The 17,889-nt window shown below is 36.5% G+C and overlaps 1 long non-coding RNA gene across 1 annotated transcript; it reads left to right on the top strand.

Annotated features, from left to right (window-relative positions):
• The first annotated feature begins 227 nt into the window (after nucleotides 1-227).
• On the top strand, nucleotides 228-17,767 carry LOC136419859 (uncharacterized). Its single transcript, XR_010753134.1, has 3 exons — nucleotides 228-394; nucleotides 16,980-17,361; nucleotides 17,428-17,767. It is a non-coding gene; the product is annotated as an uncharacterized lncRNA (long non-coding RNA).
• Nucleotides 17,768-17,889: the final 122 nt, after the last annotated feature.

Here is a 17,889-nt window from a genome sequence, read left to right as displayed (position 1 = left end):
ACTTCCTTTCAGCTTCGCCATCAATCCTATCCGCATCAAATACCCCAATCCTTATTTATATCTCTGGAAAATACAAATATTAATTAATCAGGCCTCGATAGTCTCTTACGACTGACATGATCCGCTTATTCTCTCTGGATAGCATCGTTTAGTTGTATAACCCAAGAATGTTCGCTCTCTATATCTCCGGCTACGTTCTGGATTCAGGCGCAGTTTCTCTCCAGCTTTCATCCAGGAACCAGCGTTCCAGGATCGGGAGCGCAACAAGTCCGAAATCGCGCCATAAAGGGGACTTTTAATAGAGCAAGTTTCCGGAAGTTTGTCGGGTCTAGATATTTGGTGTTTGTTTGGGATGTGGACTGTAACTTGGGAGTTGATTTTGCACTGAACTTAGGTGAGGTTTCATGGAGTTGGGGAGGAACGCGGTTTCCGGTGTTAATTAGTGCAAAAAGGGGATCCTTAGTCGGAACGTCGCCGTGCAGCACAATTTGAACTAGTTGAGATTTTTAAAGGATATCTACACACGCCAAATGCCCTTCTCTGCGTCCAACGAATCAATCAGAAATCCAATGCGAATAGGCATAAAACAGAGATAATAAATCACCCTCGAACCAATAACATTTGAACATTTGCGAGATTTATAGCTCTTGTGAGCTATTTTTAAAAAGCCATAATTTTAAGCTGCAAAATTGATGTTTACTCGCTAAGTCTTGGAAGCGCAAATTGCCATAGGTAAATACTATTTACTGAGTGAATTGTGGCGTTTATTGAGCGAATTTCTGTAAATAAATTGAAGAATTAATGCCTATTTGAGACGGTATAAAGCCGTTTAATTTAATTCACAGTTATGGATCTGAAATGCATTTAACTCAAACTCTAATGTCACGTGCAGAAAGAGAGGCAAACGGAGAGGAAACGATATCGCTGATATGATTTGAGTAACTGCATTTGTCGGGAGAGGCATTTATGGCACGCTCTATGTGGAGCGGAAAAATTGCAGTTTCTATCCACTTTCACGTGCGAATAACAATATAAAAATAATTTGAAACCTTTGCTCTAGATAAGAAGAGCCAGTGTCAGGGTGGAAACTTAAATATTTTTAGCTTAGATACGCAATACAAAAATTGGCAGGAAAATACCCTTAAAAATATTAACATTAAATGCAAGGGGGGTTGCATATCGACCACTAAATGCAACAAAATATACGAGGACACAACTAGAAGTTCGGCAGTCTTTGCGGCCGCATTGTGCGTATTTAATGTAATGCCCAGTGAAAAGAGTGCAAGCGTTGATCAACCATCTTTAAGTTCCTCATTCATCCATGGTTGAATTCATTCATTTTGTAAACTATACCTCGAATCTAACACTTCAAAAAACTTTGCACACTGGATGTAATCGAACGCCCTTCATAGCTATTAGCTGTCCTGAGGAACCGCAAGTGAAATGTTTAATACCAGAGGGCGCGGGAGCGTTTTAATTTAATTTTACATAGTTAGATGTACTAAACAAGACTATAACTATTACTCTGCGCGGTTAAGCTAATTAAGTCATTATTTTTCTGTTGGTACCATGGGACCAAGTTAATGTTTAATTGTGATAACTTGCCGTGCTTACGTGCCTCTGTTTAGCCAGTCCCGGTTAGTAGATTTGAATTTTCACATAGGCCAATCACAGCTCGTTTCTTCGTGCATTCGTCATTTTTAATGGCGCAGAATCTGTGGGGGGCTCGACTAAACATTTTTTAGCGGTCTAGTTTAGTTTTGCCAAGTACTGACAGCAAAGAACGATTGTCTGGAGATTTTTACGTAAAAAATAGCTTCTAGCTGAAAACAGCAAGAAGAAGACCGCTTCCGAGTATTCTCAAAGGAGTTTACATAAAAATGTTCTTTCCAGTTCTTATCAAATCGTTTATCCCAGGAAATTGCGTTCGAATAGTTTTGAGCTACGCGATTGCCCCACGTGCTAATCCTGTACAGTGGATTAGATGCTGATGAAAATAGACGCACCATCAGCATTTAACCGAAGACGCATATGTCTCTCTATCTACTCACCTATACAGGGTGGCCAAACGAAAACGAAACAGAGAAGTTTTCAGAAGCCCTGTATAATGTTTTGGCAAACGCTCGGACACGTCGATTTTATTATTGAGAAAGAATGCTTTGTGACATATTTTCGGCTCCCTTTCTGCGACACCCTAATGGGGGGTGGACTTCGCACCTAAAATTTTAGATGAAAAGGGGAGTCGAGTAGCACCTTGTTTGAAAGCTCGTTTAATTCTCTTTGCAGTGGTAGCGCAAACTTTTAATTTGCTCCATTGGTTATTGGGGATAAGAGCAATAAGTCTTGTTCAAGTGGTCTAACCGGAACAAAAGTATCAGTTTTAAATTCCGACAATTATTTATTGTTTACTTAAACAGGCACTAGTAAAAACTTGATCGTTGTATTATCCTGTTTGCCGCAAATTTCTTATTTTTTACTAGAATTGTGTTTAAACTTAGTAATGGTTTAATCAATCGATCGGAAAGAGAGTTGAAATTATTATTCTTTTTTTAATGAAGGCGATTTTGACCCCCGTCAGAAGTTTTACGAAATTATAAGTGGGCGAGCCATGGAAAACCCCAATTTTCTTTTTAATATCCGCTTTTCCATCGAATATTTTTTTTCTTAAATGGTACTGTCACTCACCACAACTGCCGCTACTGGTCTGATACAAATCCTATAATCTATCGTGAGGCGCACACACAATAACTTCAAAAATGTCTCGGCTGGAATTTTTGGAGACCGTTTAGTCGGTCCTTTTTTCTTACATGACAATTTAAATGGAAATAAGTATTTGCAATTATCAGAAGACACCACTAATCTGGCTTTAACTGAAATTATTGAACACAATGACGAATACAACGAAAACCATTTCATATTCCCATAAGCTGATCTATCTCCACATTATGCAGTGGCCATTAGACAGTGCTTGAATCAAAGATTTCCAAGACAATAGACTGGAAAAAGAGGGGCAATTGAATGGCCTCCACGATCACCGGACATATATCCACTAGCTTTTTCTTTGGGGTCATTTGAAAAGTAAAGTCTACACGGCTCAGCCAGCGTCTTTAGAAGATTTACAACAGCGGATAGTCTACGAGTGCCATTAAGTTACTTGCGAAATGTTAGAAAATGTACGACAGCATTTTGAGCAAAGTCTTTACAATTGTATAGAAATAGACGGCCAACAATTTGAACATTTGTTCAACTAATGTACAAGTAATTTGTTAGAGACGATTTTACAATTAAAATTTTTTTGGAAATAACTAAGAAAAAATTTAAATGTAAGTATGTTAGCGTTCTAAAGAGAATTAAAAGACCTTTCAAACATGATGTTATTCGACCCCCCTTTCCATTTAAAATTTTAGGAGTGAAGTCCGTCCCCGTTAGGGTGTTGCAAATAGGGGATCGAAAATACGTCACAAAACATTCCCCCTTTATGCTAAGATCGACATGTCCAAGCGTTTGCCAAAATAATAAGGTTTTTAAAAATTTCTCTGCTTCGTTTTCGTTTGGCTACCCTGTATTATGTCCAAGGTGTCCATTTCTATGGCTCGATCGTGAGCATCTTTTTAACCTTAGAAGATACGAAGTCGGTTAAGTTGAGGCAAAGTTTCACATTTTGAAATTCAAGAGTATGCCATTTCGAAATCTAAAAAATTCCGATGACTTCCAGAGCTATAGAAAATTAAAAATCTATTTAGGAATAGGGCTTCACGCACAAGTAGGAGTAAAATTGCACACTTTATTGAGTTAAAATTGACTGGAACATTGAAAAGCAGATTAACCTCATTTATAAATCTTTAAGGGCCAAAATAAGAAGAAACATTTTTAGATAAATGCAGAATTTAAGAAGATGCATAGAGCTGTGCTTGGAATTGGAGAGCGAACTCTTCGAGCACCCCATTCAATTTTCTTTACTTACTTGTTCCTTATTTTGTTATTTGCAAGGCTCCTTGGAAATATAGGATTTTTGGTATTTCCACCAAACTGTACGACTGAACCTTAACATGTGATACGTCATCGTGATCAGAAGAAACAGCTAAATTCAAAAAATGTGAAAATCCAAGATAGCGTCCATATGAAAAAACAGAGTTGATGATGTTTAGCGAAAGTCGAAACGTCGGATTTCCAATTACTTCGTTACGTTGTAGAGGAGGAAAAGTTATGTTGATGGTGTGTCAATCATTTTTAATTATTTCGCAAATAAGCTGAGGAAAAAATAGAAAGAGCGACGTATCTTTTACGGTTACCGAGATCTCCATGGTTGAGTTGTAGAAACCGATGCCCTGTATTAACATAGATATTTTCAACGTTATATTTTTATCGTCCAATTATTATTTTTCTGTTTTTAATGTGCTTGAATGATTTTTAATATTTTTCACTGCATACATTTTTAAAATCAAGCGCATTCACCAAATCGTCATCAACACCTTCACTCTAAAGAAACTTTATAGTTATGATATTCAAATGTATAACACATCTTTAATTCATTTTTTAAGTGCGAAAGTCTCCTCTGAGCCCCATGAATTCCTGCCCGAATTTCCAATACTTATACCGAAAGCGCATTCGGCCATATTTCAAAGGAGATGGCTTTTATAGTTGAAATTTCCTATTGTGTACTTTCTGCCATGCCCTAAAGCATCTTTATCCAGCAATAAATAACTCTCGCTTCAGTTCAGTCCACTCAAAACATCGCCCAGTAAATAATGCACTAATGGCCCTTCAGTCGATAAATCGCCTTTAGTACTCAAGGGCGATGTTTCGGGTCTATTCATCCATAAAATGGAAATGAAGCAGCAATTTCCATAAATATTTGTTATTCGCCTAGTCTGAACAGCGTGGAAGTTTCTAAAGGGGAAACACTATTACAGTGCGGTTAAAACATAAATCATTTTCAGTACATTTACATTTTTCCATTTTTGGTGTCATAACTCTCTGCAAAAGTTCACGTGAATTTCTCCCTGTCACATTTACTTGATGGAAGAATCTCAGTATTGAGGTTGCTGTGTAGTCGTGGAAACTTTTAGCTGATGATCACTCAGGAGCTCTTATTTTGGAAGTTCCTGGAAATGTTCGAGATTATCGAGTCTATTGTTTGAGTCTGCTCAATCAAGCGAATTAATTAAAAAAAATGTCTTCTTTCAAGGGTTTTGTTGCCAAACAAATTGCATTTCGATTCGGCAAATCCAATTTCCATCTATTTTTTTCCAAAACAGGCCTTATTTCCTCAAGGTTAGCACCCCTAATCAAATAACTCGGGAGAAACTTTCCTCGTTGCCTTTCCTTTAGCTGAAGGCCGATAACTTCCTATTTGAACTAGAGAGTTTCTTGTCGTAAGTAGTTGGCAAAGGAAACTTTCTTTGAGTGCGAATCTGAGGCGCATTAAAGTGTACTAAACTAAGAATAACTAATTTAAAATACGAACAATTTGCGAACGAATTCCTGCAGACAAAGGAAAATGTAATTAAAGAAGAGCTGATGCAAACGTATTTCTATAGCATAATGAGAATCGTGAGACAATGTAGGGCATTTAAGAAAAATTCTAAAATTAAAAGGCAGACATCCTATTGTGATGGCAATAAGACCCTTTCTCGGGATTTTGGCATTTAATGCGATTATTACAACAAAGTAGAGGGTCTGTGATTTAATAATAATTAGGCGAGTCCTTAGCGCACAATGTTGTGGGGCTTAACAATTTGAGTTCCATCGATCGCTTGTTGGATTTTCTGGAGGTCCACATGAACAGATTGAGATATGTGCACTCTCAGACTGAAACCTCTTTTAGTGATCGTCGACGTTCATTTCGAGGGCGATAACAAGGTCAAATGTATCGACCAAAAATATCGAGTAACGTAGGAAGAAATATCAGCTCCAGGGTATAAACAAACTTTCAAAATAACTGCCGACAGTGAAATTAATATACCCAACTGCGCCTTTTTGTCCCTAAAGCCTCACGAGGATTTATACTCCCTCCAAACTTCCTTTATTAGGGCAAAAATGATTAATTGTCTACAAAGTTTCAAGCATGTTTTACTGTATGATAATTCTGCATGTCTCTCACGTGTTTCGAGTATGTTTCGTGTATTGTCATCTCTCATCAGGACGTCCCTCTGCGAGACAATCGGGCTTAATTATATCTTGATTCATGATTGATCGTCCGCCTAATGAGGTTTCAGCCCAAATTAAATGTGAAAATCTTCCATAAGTTTTCTTGACGTTTAAATTTTTTTCGTTCCATAATCGGTTTTTCAACTCTCCAGGAGGCGAAAAGTTTCTTTTAAATCCAGTTTGCTTTATTTATAAAACTTTTAACAGAAAACTCTTGGATTGGGCTAGTTCCTGAGCAACCCAAATTTAAAAAGCTTTTTAGTGGGGCATTATTTTCTATGCAAAAAAATTAGGAAATTACTGAAATTGGTTTTCATCAAAATCTATATGGACTTATCTGAGCTAATATGGTGGTTATTCCACATCCAATACACATAATGAAACAGGCTAATCTCGCTCAAAATTCGGTACATATCACGTTCCATCCAGGTTTAATTCAATTAATGTCATAACGTTTTAATGCTAAAGAGATAACGAGTTCCAAAGGGAGGCGGTTAAAGCGAGGTTTGTTTTGTTTTGTTTCGATTGGAATCTCTCTCTTTGATTCATTTGCTGAATATGAAACGTCCCTCTCTTAAGTGAGCCCCCATGTGCGAAACATTATTTTATTCCTTATAGGACAAAAAACCTCGTCCTTTTTTACCCAGAAGACTAACTGAAAATTCAGTTTAAGGATCCTTATTTTTTAAACTGCAAGCCTGTAATTGTCCAAGTTCATGTCACTACTTCATAGTCATAAACGTAATTTGCGTGTGTCGTTATAGTCAAAAGTTACGTTAAAAAAGGCTGGACGATCCCGGCCTGGGGGAATATCCCAAAATTATGAAGCGAAAGCTTGAATATTTCACTAAAAATATTATGATTTCAATTCGAATTTAAGGAGCAACTGACAAGAAGATTCGCTGCCACAGTCGAGGCTGCATTTAATTTGAATTGATCAACTAGAATTCAATTTATAAGTTTGTGAATACCTTCGGTGCCGAATTTTAGTGCTTTCTCTTTTAGATAGATTTTATTTAAATTATATTTTTTTATCAGCTATTTAGATGGATTTGCACACACAAACATGTTGAACGCTCCTCGTATATAACCGTAGGCCATGTTGACGTCACTCTATCCTGCTTAATGTCACACAGTGGGAGGGAATGCCTAATCTATAGAAATAAATCAGTTCATTATTTACATAATTAGCCGAGTGGATGCTTGAAAGTTTAAGTTTTAGGTAATTATCTACAGTGATTAGTTACAAAGAGTTTTAGTAAGTATGATTAATATGAAGACTTATTTTCCGTTTTACTACTAAAATTTATATTATGAACACTTCACATATCTGACTAAATTTCATTCTTTTTCGCCATTTTAGAACCCATCAGGGCGTCGCAAAAATTCTTTCATCCGTTTATTCCTTAACAATCTTAACCCATTAGTTTGCCCATATAGCTTCATTCACAGGAATCTAATTAAGAAAGTTTGGAGCGAGTTTGACAGTCCAACGGATAATAATTTAAAAGCTCTTGCGAGCACTTCAAAATCAATATGTCCAGTTCTCTATTCCAATAAAGACCTCAAGCCATTTATTTTTGGGAATAAAAGACCTGACGGGGAATCTCACTACAGGGGAAAAAAAGTGCAAAAATCTTTTTATAACACCATTAACATTGAAAGGCGAAACATGTATGCTCGCTATATGGTCCCGATGTTTATCTCAGAAACAAGGTGAAATATTGCCCCATGTCAGTTTCTGACTCCGAAAATAAATATTCCCTATGGAAACTTGGGAAAACAATTTTTGTTTCATATATGTTTGGAAAAGCTGATTGTTTCACAAGCGCAATTGTCAATTTAAACTTGTGTTGACTGTTTTAATCGGCACTAAAATCAGTCCCATTACAATCAGATTGGATTCTATAGTATAAGCAAAATAGAAATTATCACTTCTAGTATCATGTTGTTTATAACATTAATCAATCTCGTGGTCAAGCTGGCAACAAAGTGATATCTAGACACGATAATCCTTTTTGCCTTTATTCGTAATTTGGGATGTTGAATTTGAATTATCATTATCAAACTGCAATAAAATATCAGTAAAACGCTATTTATTGTTTGAAACTTAATTTCTTGTTTAATTAATTTCATCAGTATAACTGTCTGATCTATAAAATATCTTGAGTTTTGATTTTCATTCATGCAATATTGAAACTGTTTTATCCACCTAGAAATCTCGAAATTTAATTAAATTTTAAATTATGATTAATCGCCAAAAGGCACTCTCCTAATGAGATTTCAGATGGAGCTTTAAAAGTTAAATGCAGAAATCTTCTCCAGATTTCCTTGACGCTTTTGCTTCCCAGTAATAACTTCCGAGGCAGCAAAAACTTTATTTAACCTCCTTTATAAAACTTTGTTCTTTCGATAGGTTCCTGTAATAAATAATTTTTCACGGGCTTTGAAAACTTGGCTTTAATAAAGCTTTGAAGAAGTTAAAACTCATTAATATTTGTTTTTTACGTATAAAGGCAGATTAGTTCAGGTTAATTGTTATTTTAATTATACGACACTGTAGAAAACTCATGAGGCGAATTTACTAATATTCCAATTTCTGGTGTCAGAACTCTTCTTCTAACCAATAGGACGGCTATAAATCTGCGCGGACACGGATCAATCTGCCTGAGTTTTGCCACGTAACATGGTATTTCTTTGATCAGGACGAATGCACAAATATGAGCAAAATTCAATTCTTTCGAAGAAAAACTGAATTAAATCGTGCGTCGGTCACCAACATATCCACATAAATTTTTTTAATACCCAGTGTAAACATAATTGCTTTAGATTAAAACCCATAAAATGGTGCGACGAAAGCGGCGTAATTAATGCCCAGGACAGGAATGAATAATTTTGCATTTAAATGAACATTTCGAAGCGAAATCGGAATGAGCTTTTAAATTTTTTAAAAATACGTGAAGGTTTTCATGTCAGAGAAAAGGAAACTGATGAAGTAAATGGAAATAAAATATTTGCAAATTCTTCTCCTTCATCCGTCGGAATCTTCATTTAAAGGATGTTATTTTTATAATAATTAAAAAAATTCCCTCAAGGCTATTTGACCCACTAGATTCTAATCAGTTTCATGTTTCATTTTTTCGGTGGAACAGTTAAGTTCCCATTAAATTTTAAGTGGAAGATAAATTAAAATGAAAATAAGGATTTTTTGCTCATTGGAAACTATCTGTTTGCGGCATCACGTAATCCCGACAGTAAAACTCAGTCACCCGCCAAAAGCACAATATAAAACCCACTAAGCTGAACTAACTGAAGTTGATAGCGGCGTTTGCCCGAAATGCAAAGAATGTTAATGGCAGATTTCTAGTTGAAATACATTCGGAGTGATCTTGATGGTAATTGTGATAAGACTAAACAAGCAACTGCTTTACTCTGAACATACCAAAAAGCTGTTTCCTTTATGATACAAGAGGCGGCTTTGGGATAAGATATTTCAATGACTTCATTTGCACAAACCGGATGAAAACATCCCCATTTCCTCTTTTCTGCGTCGTCATTTCTCTAGTTCCATCTAATATCGCGTAAAAGTGAAGTTGCGAAGCTGGCATGCTTCTAGCCATAAAAGATATATAAAGAGAGCTCAAATAAAGCAATTTTGGGGAAATGGGAGCGTTCGCCCCCAAGACCGTGTTCCCCGTCACATCAGGATGGGCAAATTTCTGGCCATAAATAAAATTCATGTGGTCTCATTTTGGCCGAAAACGTAAACCCGCGTATTAAGGGAGCTTTGCTTTTGTGCTAAAGTAAACTTGTTTTGCTCGGTTTATTTGACAGAGAAAAATACACTTATGCCACTAGTGTGTTGTCTAAGCACAGAGTAAAAGTACGTTAATCAACTGTAATTTAAAAATATGAGGGGAAATTCCTGTTACTGTAGTAATCAATAAAGACGGGACGGAGAAATAATAATTTTTGCAATTTTAACATTAATTTAATTAAGACTGTGAGAGTGAATTTCCCTCCAAATGGAAAATTATCATAGTGGCAAACGGTAGGGAATGCAGCGGGACAAATCTCCAGAAAATAACCGGAATAAAATGAATTGAATGATAGTCATTTATACATTATATGAGAAACCACTGAAAATATTTCACCAGGATGAAATTTCTTTCGGCATGTTTTCAGCTAATTAAATAAGCTAATAATTCAATCCTACAGAATAGTCATTTCCTCCTACTGTGTAACATCCAGCAGACTACTGTGACGTCAACGGGGCATAGCCTTGGCGCGCTATGTACGAGGAGCGCTCAACTAGTACAAATCCCCAAATCATTTTTCAGTGATATTCTAGAGAAAACCCTATGATGATTATTAGAACATTACTAAATCCTAATAAACAAAGCATTTACAAAAATCGACTTCAGAACTCACAATTTACAGCTTGTCCAATAATTTTAAAAACCTGTCGAGGTATATTTTCTCGTTTACGGATGCAGTTTAATTTAATAGAGGCAACCAGACATACACAAATTAATTTACTTCTCAAATGTTCCACCGCAGTTTTTGTTCAATAGATCCAAACATTGTTGATATTTTACCGCGTATTCCTAACAAAATTATCTTAAAAAAACAACATTTCAATAAAATCAACTTCAGCAGCTCGAATAGAAAATCATCTGCTCTCTATATGCACTCGAAACTCGATGTTTGCTTGCTTTGAATATAATTTGCATTTTAATTTAAAAATCCAATTTCCTCCCTGCAAACTCTTTCGCCAATTATGCCGAACAGAAATCTCGATTTCCCCAGGGCATAATGCACGTCCTGACCCCGATGTTTAATATTTTATGTGTCAAACACGGTTTATTACCCCTGGGAAAAAAGGGTATCTTAATGCCTCATTTCGGGGCGTATTACTTCTACGAATACGTTCATTTTTGTTTTCAATAAGACGCCCCATTTAGAGCATTGTCTGCTTTGAAATTCAATATGATAATATAATATAAAGACAAAACAGAAGTAAACGTACCAGAACGTTGGCAAAAGGACAAAATTTGAGAGCCCTTTCTCGAGTTCAACGTAATTAGTTAGTCTGATAAGTTCTGGGTAGTTTTACATTCAGGCTTGTGGGATTGCTATTGTACTACAGCTTTGGAGATATAAATTGAGTTGGTGTTTTAACAAAAACACGCAATTTGCTCCTTTGGGGGTCCCTTCTACTCAACACTATTTCTCTAAGGTCACCAGACAACAAATTGAGAGCATAAACAAACCACTTGCAGAAACTTGCTGACGCCCCCGGATGGGAGTGAAACTATATGGAGTGCGTCAGCCCCAAACCGTCCCGCAGACTGGACAATAAAGGATATAATCCTATTTACGAGATGGGAACGGAATGACAGATCAACTAGGCAATTTGCCGTCTATAGAAATCCGATCTCGGGATTATTATGGGGGAATGTAATAAAACGAACGCTCGCGGAGATAACGGAAATTTCATTGCGTCGAGATTTGAAAATAAAGAATTAAATCTAGGGGAATACGTGCTGAACTAGATAAGGGGCCTCTTTTCGAATTTTATTGCTGTGTTTTATATTGCTGTTCCAATTTTTAAGACAGATCAGGTTTATGGCCCCGCCAGGTGCGGGAACTGGAAGGGAGGTCTGATATTGCTTTTACATGGACTTGATTTATGGTTTATAACGTAATACCGTTTTCCATTTAGAATTGCACTTTAGGGTTGTTATTATTAATTATCACAGTTTTCCAATAGAAATGCAATACTATGACACCACCATATCATCAAGAAAATTGGATTTAAAAATGAAAATAGCTGGAACAAGTCGTAATAAAGTCATAATGTGATCATAAAGAAAATTGACAACACATGAAACGAGACAAAATAAATCGTCTCACAGCAACAAACTGCAGCAGAATTTTCTCATCAAATTTTCTCTGTACCCAATTTGCGAATCCCGATTGGAAACTCGTCCTTCTCTCCTCGAATTCTCTTTGTACTGGCCGCTCCAAAAACAATCTCGTAACAAAACTGCTTAAAAATAGATCGCTCCTCTCCAAAGTTCTCTTTCATTGGACAAAGCAATTTAATTTTCTTTCTGGATATTCATCAAAAATTCCTCCTTACAACCCTACTCAATACTATATCTCACTTCCACTTGGGCCTTCATTCTTAGGGTAACAAATTTCCAAAGGGCCCAATAAAATTGCGGAGCAGATCACTTGGGGAACGAACAAAAAGTTATTTTCATGATGGGGATGCCAACCGAATTCTGTCATTTACACAGTTAAATTTATTTGATAAATTGGGCCCTTGCCCCTTTTCCCTGTTCGCTTTTTTATCAGGTATTTTCTTCTCATTGAAGAACCCGTTACGACACTTTGGTTCTGCCTAGTGTCTAGTGCCTACTTCTGCCCAGAACTATTATAGTTAGAAATTAGTTTAAGAATTCCATTTCACAACTCTTTAACACGTCTTGAATAGATAAACGCTCAATTTGTCACGCCCATTCAAGAATATGTCTTCCATCATTGGTTCTGTTTGCCATTAATATCCCAATTTAGGTGACTGGTTCGACATCTGACATGCCTCCGCCATTACCAAAATAACAACCCAATTAAGGTCATTTAACTCGTGTAGTTAACCCCCGCTTTATTGAGGCCTTAATGGCTGCTGAGGTACAGACATGGGACTAAATTTTAGCACCTCTCAAAGAGAAGAAATTTACGCTTTTCGGGATTATGATCGCTTCTGAATTAATTGAAAACTTGGCTGCAAAGTCTAATTTAGAGGAGCTAATGGAAAAGCAATTCATTACAGACTATAATGGCCCTTTCCACAAATATTTGTTTCCTTCGGAACTTGTCGCTGGCTGTATAGACAGTCCGGGGAAATGAGATTTTATTCTTCTTCTTGTAGAAATTATTTTTGTTTGTTTTGCGAGAAATGGTATTAGGTTTAATTACAATTATTATAACTCACAAAAGATGTTTAAGTAGGCTCCAAAATGGCCTTGCGGACACCCCAAAGGGATGATATAGGATTCGGAATATAGGTGTCAATTGTGTGTATTAACCTAACGTGGTGATGTTAATTTGCGCAGTGATATTTCCTCGTCAAATTGCCAAGAAAACTCAGTGAAATTATTGTAAATATCTTTTTCTCGCGTTTCTCTATAGGAGCAAAGATAATCCACGAAGATAGTGGTCGCGAAAACAAATGCTAACACAAGCATGAGTTAAGAATTCCTAACACACGTGGGTTAAGAAAAATAAATAACTGATGGACACAGCGCAATGAGCAGCTCTGGCTGGAACGATTGTTACTTAGTCATATGCTCTTGTGTTAGGCGAAATATGCCCTTGCCAATAACTCAATTATAATAAACGCCAAACAAAAAATCTCGCACGTCATTTATGACGAAATAACATGGCCACACTGGTTATGTTTATCTAGGAAGCAATATACACTTGAAATTTATTTAATTATCATTATCGTACGAAGGTAAAACGTATTAATTATTAAAAATATAATGAATATGGTCATGTAGGTACAAATATATTAAAATATATTAAATAAAATATAAAGATAAATATAGTAAAATATTGTCAGAAATTTTGATGTGACGTCATTTAGCTAAAACTCGATAATTCCACTGAGATGTAAACATGGCCACTGAAAAAATTTTTAAACCGACAGGGTTGCCGTCAATCGCACACCCATGTTTGTTTATTTGTTGATTATTAGATAAATAGAGTTTTATTTACTTACACAATAATAAAATTCTTTAATTAAAAAGATTTTTTTATTAAATCTTACGATTGACTGTCCTGAAACAAGTTATATGTACATCGTCTCAAAGATTTGTTCGGAAGTGTGGCAACAGCGTAGGGCAGCGCGACATAGAACTTTGATGACGTGCGAGACTTTTTGTTTTGGCGTTTACTATTCATCAAACAAGTTTTCAAAATAGCTAAAAGATGTTAATTCCTATAATAATATTGTAAATTAGAAATGACAAAAGCGTCGCCTAGTCAGTCATTGCGAAAGTGATCATGCGCAGAGCTGTATTGAAAGCTAAAGTAGTGTCAACTATTGCACTACGATTGCCCGGGTTCGGATCCCAGTCCAAATGATTTTTTTTTAATTACCTAACATGCATTGTCGACAAATAACGTATATGTGTAGCTCAAGAAAAAAAATTATTACTCACCTGATTGCCGCCCTGGCTTGCAGCTAGTATACAACACTTCGTGCTCGTGCGTTAAGAGCTATTATACTTCTTTCGCTTGTTAAGCAAACAACCAATAGAAGCGCTAAATTTCCTGAAAATCATTTAATATATTAGAATCATAGAACAGACCAAATAAAAAAATGTATCAACATGACGTGCGCATTAAAAAACGAATACAGCACGATATTGCGACATGTAAAATCAGGCTTAAATGCGGAAAGCTGGAAAGCTGAGAAAATGAGAAAGGGTAATGATTATCATTTTCAACCATACGTGATTATTTAGTTTTGAAGTCTAGCAAAGCATAATAGAGAATTGTATGAGAGCCTGCAGACTTTAAAACTTTGAAAACAAACACTGAAAGACAGCTGCAAAATGGTTTTGTGGCCTTGCAAAAAAAATCAATTTATCTTCTCGATTTTCGCTTCAATTAGCAGGGTATTTGCATAAAGAGATGACAGGCAGAAAAATTGATGAGAGCCTCGCGGCTTGAAATTGCCTTTTTTTACCTCGACGATTCCTAATCCCTCCATCGCAATAATAAATTTTGAATACTAGCGCCTGCTTAGATAAGTAAAGGGATAGTTTCCTGAAAGGCTTACTCACGAATAAGCCAGCAGATGCGCAAAGCTGCTGACGCAACTTAAACCCTTTTAAGCCCTTTGTCTCGTTTGAAAATTAATTTCGGTTGATAATATCATATACCTCCGCGACAATTATATTCTCTATCCCTCCTGCAAAACCAACAAATTTAATTACAGTGAATGCCGCTGAATATTCACAGAGCTAAATTTGCTTGCCTGTGTTTGTAGGTACGTAGATTCGTAGCCAAGTTCCAAGTTACGTTATGAGGCTGGGATTAATTGTTATGCGGAGATAACGAGCACCATTTCATTATGATAATTAATGTATTAACAGCCATATAGAGGTCGTGGGATTTCAGATTTTCCCCAAGCTTAATTTACCAATTAAGATGATTAACAGATTAGGAAGGCTGACAGCATTTCCATGCTTCAACATCACTACAATTGCAGGGGCCAAAATGGAGAATTCCGGGAATATCTTTACGAGGCTGTAAACGCAATAAATTCTAATACAAGTCATCCCCAAATTGCTTTTTTTTTTTAAATAAACCGAGAAAGCGGTTATAAACTTGTGCCCTAAATTATCCAGTTTTATGGAGAGATTCTCATTAGACGCTTCTGGGCGAAACATCATAGCGCCGCGCGATGAAAGTGGAAATGTTATCGCGGAGCTTACACCGGGCGGCGGCCTTCACTTTTCATTAAATTTCTATGCTTAATTAAATAAAAGAGGCACTCTGTATATACCTCAAAGTTAATTTATCTAAGTTGCGGAAATTCCATTCACCATATTATCGGGAATCTATACGAATTTCCAGATAATATGACAAATCGCTGCATCCGGAATAGTTAATTCTCACCGATTTACGTGCTTGTATCAAGATTGATCATGCCGATTACGCAGCCAATACAAACACGGTTAAAATACGAACATCCCCTAAGCCATCCCCTAAGCCCTTGTGGCACCCTTCGCACGTCTCATGGAATTTCCATTACAAATTCGGCCGGAAATAGCGTATATCCCAGAATATGATTCCCATAACAAACGAAAAAAAATGACAGTCGGGTGGTCCCTAGGGAGCGTCAGGGGAATAAATAGAGCCATTACGCTCTGATTATGTTATGAACATACCGGGGAAAATGTTCGAGGACTCTTATTGTATAATCAGGCTTCTGGCTCTTTTAACTTTCCCAAAACTTCTATTATATATAAAGTGTTACAGACAAAGCCGCGGGATACATAATTTATGTAAAACTTCTTGGGTAAGCTCTGTAGGTAATAATAAGGTAATCCGGGAAGAATCCCGGAATAAAAAATGTGTACCTTATAATTCCCAGGACGGGATTGTAGCGGTTTGGACGTAGATGACGAACGACGATACAAAGCAGAATAAACAATTTTAGATTACATTCTTTAATCTGGATAAATATTAGTTTTCCAGGTTTCTGGACCAGAGAAGCCGCAGTTGGAGAAATTGTTCCCCAATAAAGAGAACCCTCGAAATTCAAACATAACAAAAGAATATTTTCTTTATCATAATTAAGGATTTTTCTCTCTCGGTCAGAAATTATAGTTAAGCGCACTTAGCCAGAGAGCTTCAATTTCCTAAATACATTTTTCATGGAAAATAATATTGACCAGCCCCAGATCAATTACTCGCGTTTCGCGTCACTTTGCCCGATAAATGTTGACTTTATACGATAAAATTTCGAACCGATATCAATATCTGAACATGTATTTACGGCCCTTAATCAGATTAAAAGCCAACATATTGCCTCCTACAATAATTATAGTCTAATTTTAGCGCTGTTTGCTTAATCGGTTAGCTCTAATACCTATTGCCCTATAAATAAAGATTATTTTAATTCATTAATTAGGCACCTATTAGCATATTCAAACGCATTTCCTCCTTACTGCTAAATCGCTAGGGGTAAGAACAATGCAAAAATGCACTCATAATTTTATAATTAATTCTTACTTTCTTCTTTTCAGATTTTTGGACGTATAGACAGTCCAAAACCGATGATATGACAAAATGCCATGAACTTCTGGCAATACATGGAGATTGCCATAACACTGTGCGTCGGCGGTTGTATAGTGGGATCGCTCCTCTTGTGTTACTGCTGTGTTTTTAAACATTTGTGCTGCCCACCCAGGGGAAGGAAGACCCAACACAATGGGGACAAACCCAGCCCCGAGTCGATTTCTTTGAAGTATGTTACGCATTTGAGCAGCCAACCTACGGATATTAGTCAAGTGTAGAGAAGATGTTCAGGGTAAAAATCCAAAGGGCGGTCGTACACGTGCCTGCCCAAATCATCACAGAATTACAATGAAAACCTTGATTATTATTTATATCAACAAAAAGTGGATGGTATGTCTGTATTAAAAATGTGCGATTAAATGTATTAAAAATGTGCTATTACATTTAAATTCACAGATTACATCGTCTATCGCTAATGTCACCGATACAACCCCTCTGTGAGTTTACCATGCGATTTTGGCACTATCTCGAAGTAGCCCTGACGCTGGTTGTTGGGGGGTGTATAGTGGGTGCCTTGCTCATCTGCTACACGTGCGTGTTTAAGCAGCTTTTCTGCCCTCCTCGACGTGGGAGCGAGGACGGCAAATCCAGCCCTGAATCTATATCCTTGAAGTATATTACGACCTATAGCAGTCAGGCCACGGACACTAGTCCAGTGTAAATTATTTGTACAGAAAGGACATATATCTATATTGATGTTAAGGTTTGTAAAAGCTTAATAAATGGTTTTTATTAATGGTTTTATTTAGGAAATTTGCACTAAAACTACTTTTCTGCTTATAATGGCGAAGGAATAATTTCGTTAAGTGATAACATTACAATGGGACGAAATGTTAGGAAACGTGACAGATGTTAAAC

This window comes from Euwallacea similis, chromosome 3, assembly GCF_039881205.1.
Source record: "Euwallacea similis isolate ESF13 chromosome 3, ESF131.1, whole genome shotgun sequence".
In the NCBI taxonomy this organism is placed as follows: Eukaryota; Metazoa; Arthropoda; class Insecta; order Coleoptera; family Curculionidae; genus Euwallacea; species Euwallacea similis.
Note: the sequence above shows the minus strand (reverse complement) of the source record. Positions and strands in the feature narration are given on the sequence as shown.